At 32.7% G+C, this 16,311-nt stretch overlaps 1 protein-coding gene across 6 annotated transcripts in view; it reads left to right on the forward strand.

The window, feature by feature from the left end:
* Positions 1–2,159: 2,159 nt before the first annotated feature.
* The window catches only part of LOC114335024 (prominin-like protein), a 210,949-nt gene continuing 196,797 nt past the window's right edge, over positions 2,160–16,311 (forward strand). For 3 of the 6 annotated variants that reach the window (XM_050654098.1, XM_050654095.1, XM_050654106.1), the window contains exon 1: positions 2,160–2,369. The gene's annotated coding sequence lies outside the window, so the exon portion shown is untranslated. The remainder of the gene's footprint in view (positions 2,370–16,311) is intronic. The other 3 variants (XM_050654120.1, XM_050654131.1, XM_050654115.1) reach the window with 2 other exon arrangements.

A 16,311-nucleotide genomic window follows, 5' to 3' on the forward strand; every position in this document is an offset into this window, starting at 1 on the left:
TTTAATAAGTTAGGTACAGGGGTGAAAAAAAGAAAAAAATTAGTGTGACTTTTAATTCCAAATATCTCATTCAAAAGAAACGTTTTGGTTTTTCTAAATAATGCACTCTTTCATTCTGCGTTTAAATTTTTCAAAAATACTTATTATAGTTTTCTCATGATTCGAAAAAAATGAATAGGTACATTTAATAACTGGAATATTTTGTCATCCCCTAATTTTAACATCTGCATGTCTGGATCAAATTCTTCAAACAATTGTTTCGCATTTAACATTAGAAACACGTAAACACAACATTTTTGTTTTGCAAAATTACATATGTTTAGATATTTTAGTTTTCCATCATTAGCTTCTAATCTCACCGAATGCCAGAACTCTTCAATAACACCTGAAATACTGCTTGCACTGTTACTTGAAATCTGCAAGTTTCTTACACAAGAATCCAGTTTCCACTTTCATTTCTCTGTAACATTCATCATCTACGTCCTGAATCTTATTTTCGGTAATGACATTAGGAAATTGTAACCAAATGTCTGAAAATTAATTTAGAAATGGGGTAAATACTATTAAAAAGCAAATTTTATTTTAATCATAACAAAATGTTGAAATATACCAAAAATCTACTAAAAAATATTGCCTACTAGAATATTTTAAAAAATATCAAAAACCTACCAAAAAAAGTAGAAATCTCCTAAATGTGACAACGCTGTTAAGGAGAATGCTACACTTTTGACACTGGTCACATGACCTCTGTCACCCAATAAGAGGGTGCGTTCTAAAATGGTTGGGATAGTCGGCGCGGCCGGGTTTTGGTTGGCGATTGGACTTCTAAGTTGTCTTTTCCGTCTAGGGTTGGTAATAAGGTATTTTTTAGTAATATTGTTAATGCACCATTTTGGTTTTACTTGAGATTTTTGAGATGTAAAGAAAATGAAAACACAGGATATAAAAAATGCAGGCATTTTTTGATACCTTTAAAAGCACCATCAATACATTAAATTTATACAGAACATCTTTAACATAAATTTTGACTTTTATATTAAAATTAGATTTTTTTAAACTTGCATATTTTTTGTCAAAAATGTCATAAAAAAGGAGCGCGTGTGTTATTTAAAGGTGAAATATCCATATTTGACGGTAATCTGAGATGCGTTTATAAATTTCACATCAGGTAATTTTGTTTAAGTCCTTTATGTATTTATATAAATTTAAATACCTAATACGATGTCAAAATAGTTACCTTTTTGGTTTTCGCATTCACCATACAGGTGTTAAAAATATAGGTAAAAAAACATAACCAGTCTGACTCCTTGAGCAACCATTGTACGCGCAGGTTCTTTTTATAGTCGCTTCAGTTGTCTTATGCAACGCTTACGAAACGATGTTGCTTCACAGGAGGTTGCCTAGGCAACGTCAAGACAACTCAAAAATCGTCCACCAAATTAGTGCAGAATAGGGTCGTCTTCTAGGCAATAACAACGTTGTAACAAAACGTTGCCACGCGGTAGACAACGTTGTCGCGTCGACAAATTGCTACTTGGGATGTCATCTTAGTTTCTCGGTACGATGTGTTAGAAAGAGATAGCGCAAACCAGTCGAAGAGATCTTGTCGTCAGGACGCGCATAGTGAAGGCTCTCTCTATGCTAATATATAACTCTATGGATAAGAACGGTTTACGGTTTATAAATATAACTCTAACCTAATATCATTTAAAATTCCCTATTCGTGAAATGACATAATTTTGGAAATGTATTTTGCTTTTTCAATAAAAATTCTCTTTTAGTGATCTTTTCTTGATTAGGGCCTAGTGGTAAAATAGGCCCTGCACAGTGATGATATCACTGAATAAACATTACATGATTTTGGTTGTATAGACACTCCCGATTTTAGTTCCTCAATCCACCACAGAATAATGACAGTTTGCATTAGGTGCATTTCCGGTATAAATCGTTTATGTACGAACAAGTCCGACAATCATAGGCGTACGGATATTTCAACCCTAAATTAATTTTAATTTCTGATTTGACATCTCCACAAAGAGCAATGGATTTATTAAATATTCCCCTGCTCCTTTAATTCCTCCGACAATGGTAACACGAATTGATGGTTTTTACGGTGAGGTTTACATTGTGGCCAGCCCGGTTGACCGTTGAATTTCTTGTTCTGTCATTTCAGTTAAGTTTTGTTGAGAGTAGACGTAGGGTGTTGTACGGTATCGCTGCTCGTCTTCAAAACAAACAAAACTTCACTCCAAATAAAAAACTTCTGTTAAAGACTACTTTTCTGATGAACTGATTGTTATATTAGTGAATTGTGCATTAGTGTTGTTTCTTGTACAGGATTATTTTGGAAACTGGTTCTACTCCTAACAGTAAGTGCCCTTTTTTTATTACAAACTGTAACATGTTAAGAAAAGAGATTAATCAGTTAAATAGTGTCTTGTGTCTTGCTATTTGTGTCGACAATCGTACCAAATAATCCTTTATTTCAAAGGATTGCGAAAGAGACTCTAAATTAATGTTTTCATTCTATTTTCGAATTCTGTGTAGGTGTTAATCATGTACCAAATTTGAGATCACTTTTGATGTATTTTTTTAAGTAGATGCATTAAAATCGATAATGCTACATACCATTACCTGGTCTTTAGTGTTTTTATAATGCTTTTAAAGATAAACATTGAGAAGTAGCCTCACAAAAGATCCTGGCGCCTGAAGTCTAGCTGGGCAGGTAGAAGGTAGACACAAAGATACAAAGAGCTCATAGCTCATACCCTTCAAAATTATTCCTATCATGTTTCATCTTGTAAAACAGATTTTGTTGTTTTAAAGATTACCTTTTAATGTATGTCTTAAGATACTACTTACATCTTGAGAAAAAGAATAAGATTGAAGTGTTTTTTTTTTAATTTAATTGCATTAAGTAAATTCAATGTCAGTAGGTATACTAATTATCTTCATCCAGTGGCGTAACCAGGGGGGTTGTAACCCCCCCCCCATTGGGATATACTTTGAGCTCTATAGGCGCAACACACAACGCCATTACCCCTTAGGATCATCCTGGTTACACTGTTGTCTTCATTATCAAAATTATTGTGCATTCAATATTGAGACAGTTTTTAGAATATTTTTTTTAAATCTACTGTGTTAATTTCTCAAGGATCAAGAGGTTTACTCTTCTTCAAGAAGGGGGCCTCTATTGAGCTTTCTGGAGGCCATTGGTTGTATTTTTTTGTCTATTCTTTTGACATACCTAGTTGTGTCAATATCTTTTCCTTATTATTCTGATCTGGATAAAAACCACTATTACATATTATCTCTCTGGTTGTTTTCTTGGTTTGCATAACATAAATTAAAAAAAAACTATTTTACTTATTTTAGCAAAGGATATAGATGCATGAGTCTATATTATTCCTTGGTATTACTATTGTTTATTAATAAAATTGAAACCTTATACTTACATCTTTCCTTCTAATAATTTATCTGCATATATTGAAAAAAAAAACCTGCACAGAGCTTGAAATATATTGCTAATATGGTCCTCATAGGCCTCCCTCGACTGAACCTGTAATTTTGTAAATAACTTTATGCTCCAAGAAAATACCAGGTTCAGGGGAGATCATAACCAGCTACAAAATGCACAGTAATTCTTTTGGAGGACCTAACACTTGCTCCAAACAAAAGAGGTTATTGTAAATATTGCAAAAAACCAGATATTTTTGTACGTAGTGTAAGTCTTGGTTGTGTAGTGTATTGTACATTGCAAGCTTCAGGGAATGTTATAACCTAATTTGATTACTAATATTTTCTGTATGGACTTTTTTAAAAACATTGTCTGTTAATTATTACAATGTGATTTTCCTGTAAAATGGAATATATACTTTTGGATTACACTTTCCCTGATGCTGTCTACCTGGTTTTTATAATGCTCTTAAAGATAAACATTATAAGTAGACTCACCAAAAAATAGTGGCGCCTGAAGTCTAGCTTTACAGATAGGCAATTGAAAGGTACAAACAACATACAAAGTTCAAAATTCGTATCATGTTTTGCTTGTAAAACAGAATTTTTTGTTTTAAAGATTACCTTTTAATATATGTCTTAGGTACTTACTATAGATAGGTACTGTGACACTATTTAGTCCGCTCACGAATTGGCCTATTTCTTCCCGAAGCTTCTTGGCGTTACGAGACAATACCATTTCTATCCACGGCGTTCAAGACGACCGCTGCCGAAGTATATATAGAACCGAGATTCGAGCACAGGCCAGTCATTCCTTCATCGAAGCACGTTGCATAATTTAATGTATTCGAATCGGATGTATTGAAATGTATTTATTAGTTATTATTATGTTTAGTTAATTAAATCATAAATTTGAGTTTGTAAATAAATTAGATGTGTTAGTTGGTGTTATTTGTAATTATTAAATAAATAAGCGATGTAAATAAAAGAATATAAGTAAGTCTTCCTTTATTTAAATTAGTGCCTAAAAATATAAATAAATAAAATAGTAGAGTCAACCGTGTAAAAAAAAACAATTACATCACAGTACTATATGCTGCATGAAACAAAGAGGATTGAAGTGTTTTGCAGTTTTTTTTTAAATTATATTGCATTCAATGTCAGTACTTATTCTAATTATCTTCATCATGTAAGTATGAACAAAGAATATATCGATGGCTTAGTATGAAAACCTCGTATCTCATTAAATTACAGTTTTACAGGAGAGGCAAAAAACTGATTTTCTGCATAATATAACCTAAAAACAAAAATTACGTTACGTATTTTTAATTCGAGCACATTGACAAATATCTGATATTGACACAGAGCTAAAAGTGTTAAATGTTGCTATTAAATTGGAAATACAAATATTAACTATGAAAAACACGTAAATATCCTTGAAGTATATAGAGCCTTTGCCCAAGTAACTATGATAACCTCGTATATCTTGATATACGTGTTTTTCATCTCAAATGTGGTTGTGTTTATTATTATTTACGAGGTTTTCATTTTTCATAACTTATTGCACACCTCCAAATACTAGGTCGATACAATACAAATCTTTTGATTTAAGGTTCATAAAATGTTCCTATATGCCGGACTACCTTTTGTTGTTCACAAAAAACATTTCAGCAAGTCGAATCTCTCTAACAAACACTCCAAATTAAGTACCAAATTCTTGGTTATAAATATACGTGGTATTCACACTAAATCAAGAGAGCAATTGATATACGTGGTTTCTTTTTTCAGCTGTAGAAAATAGTCTAGTGTATTTGGAATTTTTCTAACAGTTGTAAATCGTGAGATACAAGATTTTCAACCTAAAACCACAAAAATGTCATTTTCGAAAAAAAATGAGATACGAGGTTTTCACACTAAGCCATCGATATGTAGATGTAAGAGTATATATTCGGAGAGTATATATTCGTTGGTATTGAAATTACTGTAAATTCAAAATTGAGACAGTTTTTAGAATATTTTTTTAAACAAAATACTTTGCTAATTTTGCAAGAATCAATAGGTGTTTCCTCTTCAAGAAGAGGGGCTCTAAGTGAGTTTTCAGGAGGCCATTGGTTGTTTGTTTTTGTATATTCTTCTGACATAGTGGTGTCATTATCGTTTTCCTTATTATTCTCGCCTACATAAATGTTACAACCACTATTACATATCTTTCTCCTTGTTTTCTTGATTTGCATGCCATAAATGAAAAAAAACCTATTTTACTTATTTTATCAAGATATTTTAGCAACGAATATAGATGCATGAGTCTATATTCCTTGGTACATATTACTAACCCTGCAGCAGATGGGTGAGGCCTAATATTTAACAAGTAGTCTCAAAAGATCCTGGCACCTGGGCATTCTAGCTGGACAGGTAGACAATAATTGAAAGGTACAAAGAGCTCATTCCATTCAAAATTCTTATCATGTTTTGCCTGTAAAATAGATTTAAGATTATCTTTTAATATATGTCTCAACGGGGTAAGCCCAAAATCTTGATGCAATGCTATTTAAATGTATTTATTTTTTTTTAATCCTGAGAAAACTGATAAATATTTCTGAAAAATTAAAACGCAGAATGAAAGATTACATTATTACTAAAGGCCGAAAGTCCTTTAGAATAAACAAAAATTTTCTTTTGAATGAAATATTGGAAATTAAAAATCAAAATCCCACTAAATTCTCTTCTTTTCACTCCTGTAACTTATTAAAATAAACATTATAGAAGTTTTCAGGGACTTTCGGACCTCAGTAATAATTTAATCTTTTACTCTGCATTTAAATTTTTCAAAAATACATATTAGTTTTCTCAGGATTCGAAAAAAATGAATGCATTTAAATAGCATTGAACAAAGATTCTACGCCTATCCTCTTAAGATACTATAGGTAATATGTTATGAGAAACAAAGAATATTGAAGTGTTTTGTAATTTTTTAAATTATATTGCATCCAAAGCCAGTATTCTAATTTCTTCATGTATCGAAGTTACTGTAAATTTAATATTGAGACAGTTTTTAGAATATTTTTTAACAAAATCTACTTTGCTAATTTCTCAATAATTAATAGGTTTTCTCCTCTTCAAGAAGGGGGCTCTATTGAGCTTTCTGGAGGCCATTGGTTGTTTCTTTTTTTTTGTCTATTCTTCTGACATATTATTGTCATTATCTTTTTCCGTATTACTCTTACCTGAATAAATTTTACAACCACTGTTACATATCTTCCTTGTATGGTTGTTAATCATGTGGGGCATGCTCTATTTTATTCGGATTTCAAGAAAAAGCAACCATAGTTTGTTATTGTTCAAAAAAATGTAGAGTTATTCATTGTATATCAAAATATTTCTAATATTTTATAATGTTTCAATGTCAGTAAGTATAATATTTCTTAGAAAATATGTTTAATTATAAAATACCAATGATGTAATTATTATTATTATTTATGAAGTACATAAAAATTTCACAATATTGTTAAACAATAGCTTTGATAAGAATTACTAATTACTAATTAAGTAGTGCATAAATAAATATAATTACATTAATATATTTCAGTTTGTTAATTTTTTTTATCAAGTGGCTGATACTATGGCAACTACTATTATAAATCCAATTATTTTTAAAGATTTATAAAACATCATTAAGATAAGAATAATCAAAAATTAATTATAAATAATCATTTTGTTGTAAAACAAAATAAGAGCCATCTTATATTTCAGTTTGTTCAGAGAGCATCAAAAGCACCCCAACCAGTTTCAAACCCTCTTAGGTTATCACCAGAGAGTGAATATTTGATTATCTCTGAACAAACTAAAATTAGAGCTGCCAGTATCGATTCACAACGAAATAACATGATGGTGTGGATGTAGTGGCGACATCTGCCAAGAACAAGCAAAAGTTTTGCTTTAATAAAATTATTAAATAATATTTCGTGGTTTCTAAAATTTGCAAACCCACGAATTGCTGGGGCAAAGAAAGCTGAAGGAGATCTAAGAGTAGCATCTCCATAGGCGTAACCAGGGGGGTTTTGGGGGTTATAACCCCCCCATTGGGATGTACTTTGAGCTCTATACGCTTAACACCATAGCCCTCAGAGACCTTCCAGTAGTTGTAACCCCCCCCCTTTAAGGTAGTTGTAACCCCCCCTTAGGATCATCCTGGTTACGCCTATGAGCATCTCACTTCTCACCTAACGAAAACTGGCCCCGCATTCTCAGATAGGAGTATGGTGGAGTTCAGCATTATTTAGATTAGACATTTCCCGGACGATGGATTGTTAGGTTAGAATTGAAGGGTAGAATGGTCTCCTCAATTATTAGTAGCCTTTAAGTAGTTTACCAAATTCGAATTCACAGAATTTAGAACCTTAAAAATTTGCTTAATAGTTAGTATTTAAGTTGGTCCTGATAACTTACAAATTTTCAACAATAGAAGATTTATGAAACGAGATTTTTTTTTATTATTTTACCATTATTTTTAAGAGACCATTAGGATAATGAAGGCAATATCTTTGTGAACATTCTTTACGTAAATAGTACAAAAACCGCAATAGACAATATGACTAAGCACTTATTTAGTGGTTTTCACACTACAGTTAACAATTCTATTTTATAAACAACTAATTTGAATTGAGTCACTTCTCTGACTCTTTGTTCAATTATGTTGGTATTTCTGGTCCAATAGATACGTTTGTAATAGATAAGATTGTTTTTGGAATCCGTAAAAAGGTTTTTAGATACCAATTATTTTTTTAAGTATTTTTGTTCCTTCTTTGCATCCTGAATAAAATAAGTAGAGTTTTTTAGTTTTTTTTCGCTAAATTTGCTGTTGGTATATAAGCTACTCTCATTAATCTACTTACTACAGTGGCGTACGTAGACATTTGCCTTGGGAGGGGGGAGGGGAACTTCCAATTAAAGACCAACCAAAAGACAAAAAATAATCCCAAACTACAAAAAGACAAATATGTAATAACTTATATCCATTAATTTTCCTAACTAGCTTGTTTATTGGTTTGAACTTGTCTGTTTCTGGTTTAAGTTTTATGTCAGTTAAATAAGTAATATAATAACTTATATTTTTGAAAGAATTCGCTATAATGAAAATGAGAGACATCTTAAAGGAGCCTTACACCGCCATTAATAATGACATTAGTTTGTAGAAAATTCGTAATTGTATGTCAAAAAATGTGCAATAACTACCTCTAAAAACATACCACATTTCATTTGCATATCTCAACCAGTTTTAGAGCAATAAACAAATCGTTAGTTTGTAAGAAAAAAATCAACATCCCGTATCTCGGCAACGAAGCATTTGCGGACATATGTTTATAAAGCAAATGCTCATTACTTTTTCATGCAGAATTACCCCTTAAAGTTTGTCGCACTTATTTAGAAACACCCTGTATTGATGAACAACATGGCTAGTTAACGTACCTAACTTTTTTATTATCCAACATAAGCAAATGAATCAAAAAACAGAATGTTAAGAAAACCTGAAGCTATAGTTTGGTTTTAATTTCAATATTTTATCTTTTTCTTCTTCTTATACATACTTGTTGTAGATCTGTCGATCTGTTAATTCCGACGTTGAAGTATTTCTTGAGAGGTAGACTGCCAGCTATCTCTCCATTCTTTTTACATGACTGAACCATTATCTTCGTCTTTGCCTGCCCCATCTGACTACATCATGCACGCCACATTGTTCCCTGATGATGTTGTTTCGTATTCTATCTCTTCTTGTCTCCCTGCTATTGCTCCTAGTGTCTTTATTTCGGCTGTTCGTAGCATGCTTTTGGTTTTATTGGTGTCTTCTCTTGATTCAATGCCATAGGTCATAACAGGTCTGATGCAAGTTTTATAAATTCTAACTTTGCTGTCCATTCTCATATATGGGTTATTCCAGACCACATCTCTCAAACATCCGGACAAGACAGCGGCCTTGTTAATTTGTCCTCTTAGGTCTCTGGCTGGGTCATGATAACTTGATAACTCTACACCTAGATATTTGAACTGGTTTAGCTGTTCTATGGGTTTCCCCTCTACCACGAGCTTGCATCTAATTGGGTCTTTCGCAATGGTAATGCATTTTATTTTCTGCGTGGATATGTTCATGTTGAGTCGTCGCGTCGACATGCTTGATAGAATCGATAAATTTGTCTTTGTAGGTCATCCTCATCCTCTGCAATCAGGGCTGCATCGTCCGCATACAGGGGCGTCATTTGGGCGTCCAGGGGGGCATTTGCCCCCTCCCTGGCCCTAAAAAATGACTGAAATTTACAAAAAATACATCAATATTCATCATAACATCATATATAATGTATTGTATATATAGTGCTTGCCCCCCCCAAACAAAATTTCAAATGATGCTCCTGTCCGCATAGCACACTATACTGATTCTACTGTGGCCGAGTCTGTATCCTAGTTGTAGCGATTCCACATCTTCTATTATTTCATCCATTAGTACATTGAATAGAAATGGACTGAGGCTGTCTCCCTGCCTGATTCCTCCTGGTGTTGGTATGTTGGCCGTAGTGGTGTCGTTTGTTTTAATTTTTGTCGTGTTGTTATTGTTCATTTGTTTTATGACTTCAACAATGTTTGCCGGTATCCTTTTTTGCTTAATTGTCTTTATTATATCGCTAAGTCCGACTCTGTCAAATGCTTTCAATAGGTCTACGAAGCAAATATATGCAGGTTTGTTATATTCTATCGACTTCTCTTTCACTTGTTTCATGACAAATATTGCGTCCGTCGTCGACCTGTCTTTTCTGAATCCTTTCTGTTCTTCTCTGTTCTTTATCTGTGATTCCAATTTATCCTTGAGTATGCCTGTGAATAACTTCATTGTCGTATTTAAGAGAGTTATTCCTCTGTAGTTGTCCGGGCACGATCTTTGTCCTTTCTTAAAAATCGGTATTGTGATACTGGTGTGCCAATCTTGTGGTATCTCTGCTCTGTCTAAGATTTTGTTAAACAATGCTGTGAGACAATTAGTGAGCTTCTGACCGCCGTATTTCAGCATTTTGTTGGGTGGTCATCAGTACCTGGTGATCGTCTATTCTTTAAGATCTTCATTCTCACTTCTACTTCAGTTTCTTTAGTGATATAGCTGTCTTCTGTATTGTAATCGTGTTCGTCATTGGCGTCTTCACCTTTGTAGAGTTCTCTGAAATATTTTTCCCATGTCTCAGTTGGTATCCCCTTTGTCTGTACATATTCAGTTACTGGTTTTTTTCTGTTTTTTAGCATTTTCCAAACTTTCCTCTGTGCGCCATAGATGTCGTGATCCATGTCACTTGTGAACTTGATCCAATGCGCTCTTTTTATTGCTCTTATTCGCGAATTTATTCTGTTTCTTGTTTCTATATAGATGGCGTGTTGTTCCTGCGTTCCAGTGCTGTTGTAACACAGATAGCATTTTCTCTTTTGTTCTGCGAGTTCTTTGACTTCTTGACAAAACCATGGTTTGTTGTTTCTTATTAAGGCTTATTTGGTTTAATACCCATATTTTGGCCAAAATATCCTGTTCGCACTCTGTGTCGCAACATATACCCTCCACATGGTGCTTTTGTAAGTTTTCTTAAGTTATTCTGATTCATAAAGAAAAATTCTATGATCTGACCAGCCTTGTCTATAAGTATTTCCTAGTTAATATAAATTTTAGTCACTTCGGCCACTGCAATTTTTGCAATATTTTATAAATGCTAGAATATTCTACAGGGTGTGGTGAACTTTGAGGAAAAAACACAGTTTGATGGGTACACCCGGTATACAATAACAATTTACCTGTTTAGCAACAATAATATTACAGCGATATTGTTAAAGAGTCAGGCTAAAGCATATTAAAAAATAACTTAAATCGGACAAGAGGTTTAGGAAATTCGAGACACAAAAAAATAAAAAAAATTTTATGGGTGGCCCGTTTTCTCTGACGCGCAGTGTAATTGTTTATAAATAAAAATGACGTCTAGTCTAATCTTTTGCATATTTTGTTTATTAAATACTGTTATCACCAAATTTATCAAAAGCGGTGGTTAGATATGTACCTGTATCAAAGAGTGTGTTGTGAAAATAGTTATTTCCTTGGTCTGGTGGTATAATACGCCCGTAGGCGTTCAACAACGTGTGATGAATATGGACTCGAGCTAAATACTGCAAAGGCCAAGGTGATGGTTGTCAGTAAGACGTCAATACAACTGGAAGTGGTAACAGCTTATGGTGAACAGCTGGATGGAACTAACAGTGTGAGCTACCTTGGTTGTAATCTAAATGAGAACTGGAACATGAGCAAAGAAATTAGAATACGTATAGAGAAGGCCAAAGCTGCATTCATTAAGATAAAGAAACTCTTATGTGGAAACAACATTACGTTGAATCTGAAAATTAGATTAGTTAGATGTTATGTGTTCTCTACTCTTTTGTACGGTGTCGAAGGCTGGACTTTAACGGATACACTTCTCAATAAACTGGAAGCCTTTTAAATCTGGGTGTATCGGAGAATCCTACGAATAAGTTGGGATAGAGTTCGTAACGAACTTGTTTTGCATCGGATGGGAAAAGTCACGGAAGTCGTCAGAACAGTTAAAAATCGCAAACTTGAATATTTTGGCCTTGTTATGCGACACCAAGAGAGATATAATATACTCCATTTAATAATAAAAGGCAAGGTAGACGGAAGAAGAGGGCTAGAAGAGGCTGAGTGAATGGTTTAACCCAGGGGTCACCAATTAGTTTCCCTGAGGGTTCGTTTCGAAAACCTATGACACTTCCGGGGTCCGGATTTATTGCTACCTGTGTCTGGTTGTTCTAATTCGATTTCTTTACGGATTCTTGTCAAAAATTATCCCCTATAAACAAATCAGAAGGGTGCCTTGCAAAATTTTTGGGCAGAAATTTAACAATTTTTTGTAACAAATCCAAAACATCACCTATTGTGCCCACGAAAATATGTTTTTAGCATTTTTGGGTCATCCTAAATAAAACAAGATCTTCTCAAAACTTGATAGATTTCGAGTTTTAACCGATTTAAAATCTGAAAAATGCGAAAATTAGCATTTTCGAAGCTTGAACACTTATGTGTAAATTATTATTTTTGCGGTTGTCAAGTGCCTAAATTGAAGTTTAAACATTCAATTTCAAGATTCTCATGAGTAATCGGGGCTTATTTCAATTTAGTCCTTAGTTTTATTGGCTTACTTAATTAGCACATTGACAATAATTAATGTTAAGGGGATGGTTACGTATTTTCGGCATTTAAATGGGGATTCATTTTTTTCGAATCCTGAGAAAAGTAATAAGCATTTTTGAAAAATTTAAACGCAGAATGAAAGATTACTTTCTTACCGAGGGCCGAAAGTCCCTGAAAACTTCTATAATGTTTATTTTAATAAGTTACAGGGGTGAAAAACTAAGAGAAAATGTAGTGTGATTTTTAATTTTAAATATCTCATTTAAAAGAAACTTTTTATTCATTCTAAGTAACTTTCGGCCCTCGGTAATAAAGTAATCTTTCATTCTGCGTTTAAATCTTTCAAAAATATTTATTAGTTTTCTCAGGATTCGAAAAAAATGATTACATAAAATACATTGAAAACTTTGACAGGCGTCAAAATGTTCCTTTCCTCTTAATAATAAATTATAAAATTTTAATAAATGTCAAGTATTTGTTGGGATTTTTTCGCATAAATACGTATAATATGTGTAAGTGCGACAGAAACGCACGATAAAGTGCGACGCGCGGCGGCTTTAAAGTCGAATGGAGGCGCATAATTAAAAATTACAAAACAACGGTCTATATTGAAATAAGCCCCGACTACGCATAAGAATCTTGAAATTGAACGTATAAACTTCAATTTAGGTACGTGGCAACCTGAAATCTAATAATTTACACACTGAGCTTTCAAGCCTCGAAAATGCGTATTTTCGCATTTTTCAGGTTTTAAATCGCTTATAATTCGAAAACTTATGAGAAAACTGACAAGAGACCTTTTTTGTTTAAAAGTACCTAAAAAAACTAAAAATACATTTTTCGAAATAAAAAGGTAAATTTGAATTTGTTTAAAAAAGAATGTGTGTGTACTTTGTACGCACGTAAGAAGTTATACTTCTATTATATGATTATATGATTATAAACGAAATTAATATACTTTTTATTTATATTTTATTTAAATATTAAATTAATTTATACTTACTACTTCTCAAACATTTTTATTAAAACAGTGCCAAAAATTAAAATAATAAAAAAATAAAACACACACAAACACATTAAAAATGCCACAAATGATTTCTGAACATTAATTGTCGGAAAAATTTTTAACTAAATACGTATTTTCTGAAAATAAAATTATATAATAAATATACTTACAATCATAAAATGTATAAAAAAAAATAAAAAAATAAAAGTTTCTATTGGGATTCGAACCAACTTACCACGCGGCTGGTATTTGCGTTGTATTGGGATTCACTCGCATTAAAACTTCGCCACAGAGACAGCTTGTCATTATGTGCGAAGATTGTCTAACTAAACAGATTAACCTTTTGACATTTTTAACTTATGTAAATCAAATTATTTTGATTTTGAATTGAAATGATTTAGAATTGAAAAAATACAACAAAACATAGAGTAAGAAAACAATATATTAGGTGAATATTGATAGAAATTTTGATCAAGTATATTCAAATGGGAAATAAGCCACAATTTTACCTAAAAATGATTTTATTAACGTTTCGACGCCCAAGTCGGGTGTCGTTGTTGAGTTGGGCGTCGAAACGTTAATAAAATCATTTTTAGGTAAAATTGTGGCTTATTTCCCATTTGAATATACTTGATTATAAAAATGCCACAAGAAAATAGCTTCAGAACAACATTAAGAAATTTTGATGGTAATTAAATTATGTAAATAAAAGTATTGCATACTACTTATGTATTTTGGTAGGTTCAAAGTAGGTATCGGAGCCCGTATAACGACTAATAAATTTCGCAATCACTTGCGTCATGCAAAGTGGCTATGTTCAAATATCATAACAAAATTTGATCAACTATTTATAAAACACTTACCAGTGAAAGATTCTTTAGCTTTAAATAAGCGAGATCTGCCGCACTCATACTAGTCACAGTTTGATGAGCTTTCACATTGGCATGCAACAATCATCTCTTCTATGTAAATAAGTCCAAAAATATAATATGAAAACTATTTAAAAAGGCAGTATAACCATTAACTAACTTTTTGTTTGTTGTTTCTCTTCCTACAAATTTTAAAACGCAACAAGCATACATTATAACCAAACCACAGTCCCACAGCTGTGCCACAGCTGCCATATTGGATAATTTTTGTCATGTCATTTGAACATCCAATCAGAACAAAGTTATAATGCGCATGCGCCCGGTCGCTAGGTTTTACCATATAAAATTTCACCGTCATTACGCCCGTAAAGAAGTATAACTTCAAAAAATTTTTCTTTCCTTGGGCCCCTTCTGATTTGTTTAAAGGGGACATTTTTAAAAAAGAAACAAATCAGAAAATGTTTCATTCGGGAACGGTCTCACAACATATATTTATTATATGGAAAGGAAAACTAATAATATCTGATTGTTTTTTGGCCACTGTTTGAAGTGAGTTTAGTGCAACTGATTCTCATTAGGGAGTTGAGATATTCATCTGTTACCAGAGATCTGTACCGATTTTTAATAAAGTTCATTCTTGATAAAGCGAATTTGCACACATAATAAGTTGAGTCAAATATAGGACGCGATTTCATGGCCAAACATTTTCAAAATTGCTAAACACTTTATTATTCTGAATTTAATGGCGATCCGCACAAAACTAGCCCACGGTCCGGATGCGGACCGCGGTCCGCTAATTGGTGATCTCTGGTTTAACAGATCCTTTGCATTCCTTTTTCGAGCTGCCGTCAACAAAATTACGCCAAATTAAGTCAATTTGATAGCTAACACTAATCGAGCACGTATATGAAAAAGAAAGTAGGTGTTCAATGTTTAATCGCCGCAGTGGGAATAACAAAAAGAAGGCAAATTAGAATATTGATTTTGGATTTTTCCTACAGCTATTTGAAAGTACGGATTTCTAACAGAAAAAACAAAAGCGTTATTTTAGTAGCGTTATTTATATACGAGTCATTCACTTGAATTACAACCACAACGGAATTCCACATTAACGATGACGTCCGTTTTCTTTATTAGACCCCTGGTTCTTCCGTTGGAGCATTTGAATCATCATCATGCATCATGCCGAATAAAGGAAACGAAACTGCACTAAACTGCTTTCTTCAAAAAGAAACTACAGTGAATGGTCGTCTAATTTAATCGAATGGTAAAACCAAACTAAAATTATTATATGCCATTTATAACTATAATTTATACACTCCTGGTCAAAAAAATCGGGACACCTTAAAAATAGGGAATTTTTGATTTCTCGAATCTCCTAAACATGTCCGATTTTAGTGATTTTTTTAATATGTTACAGCCTCATTCTCTAAGAATATCGATGTAGTAACAGTGTTGCTAAACAGGCAAGTGTCATTGTATACCGGGTGAAACAATAATACTGTGTTTTTTCCTGAAAGTTCGTAACACCCTGTGGAATATTCAAACATTTAAAAAATATTGAAATTAAAACTCAATTGTAGCCCGAGCGTTTCTTAACATTCTGCTTTTTGACTCACTCACTTTCACTTATGTTGGATAATGAAAAAGTTGGTACTTTGACAACTAGCCATGTTCTTCATCAATACAGGGTGTTTCTAAATAAGTGCGATAAACTTTAAGGGTTAATTCTGCATGAAAAAATAATGACAGTTTGCTTT

Source organism: Diabrotica virgifera, chromosome 1 (genome assembly GCF_917563875.1).
Source record: "Diabrotica virgifera virgifera chromosome 1, PGI_DIABVI_V3a".
NCBI lineage: Eukaryota > Metazoa > Arthropoda > Insecta > Coleoptera > Chrysomelidae > Diabrotica > Diabrotica virgifera.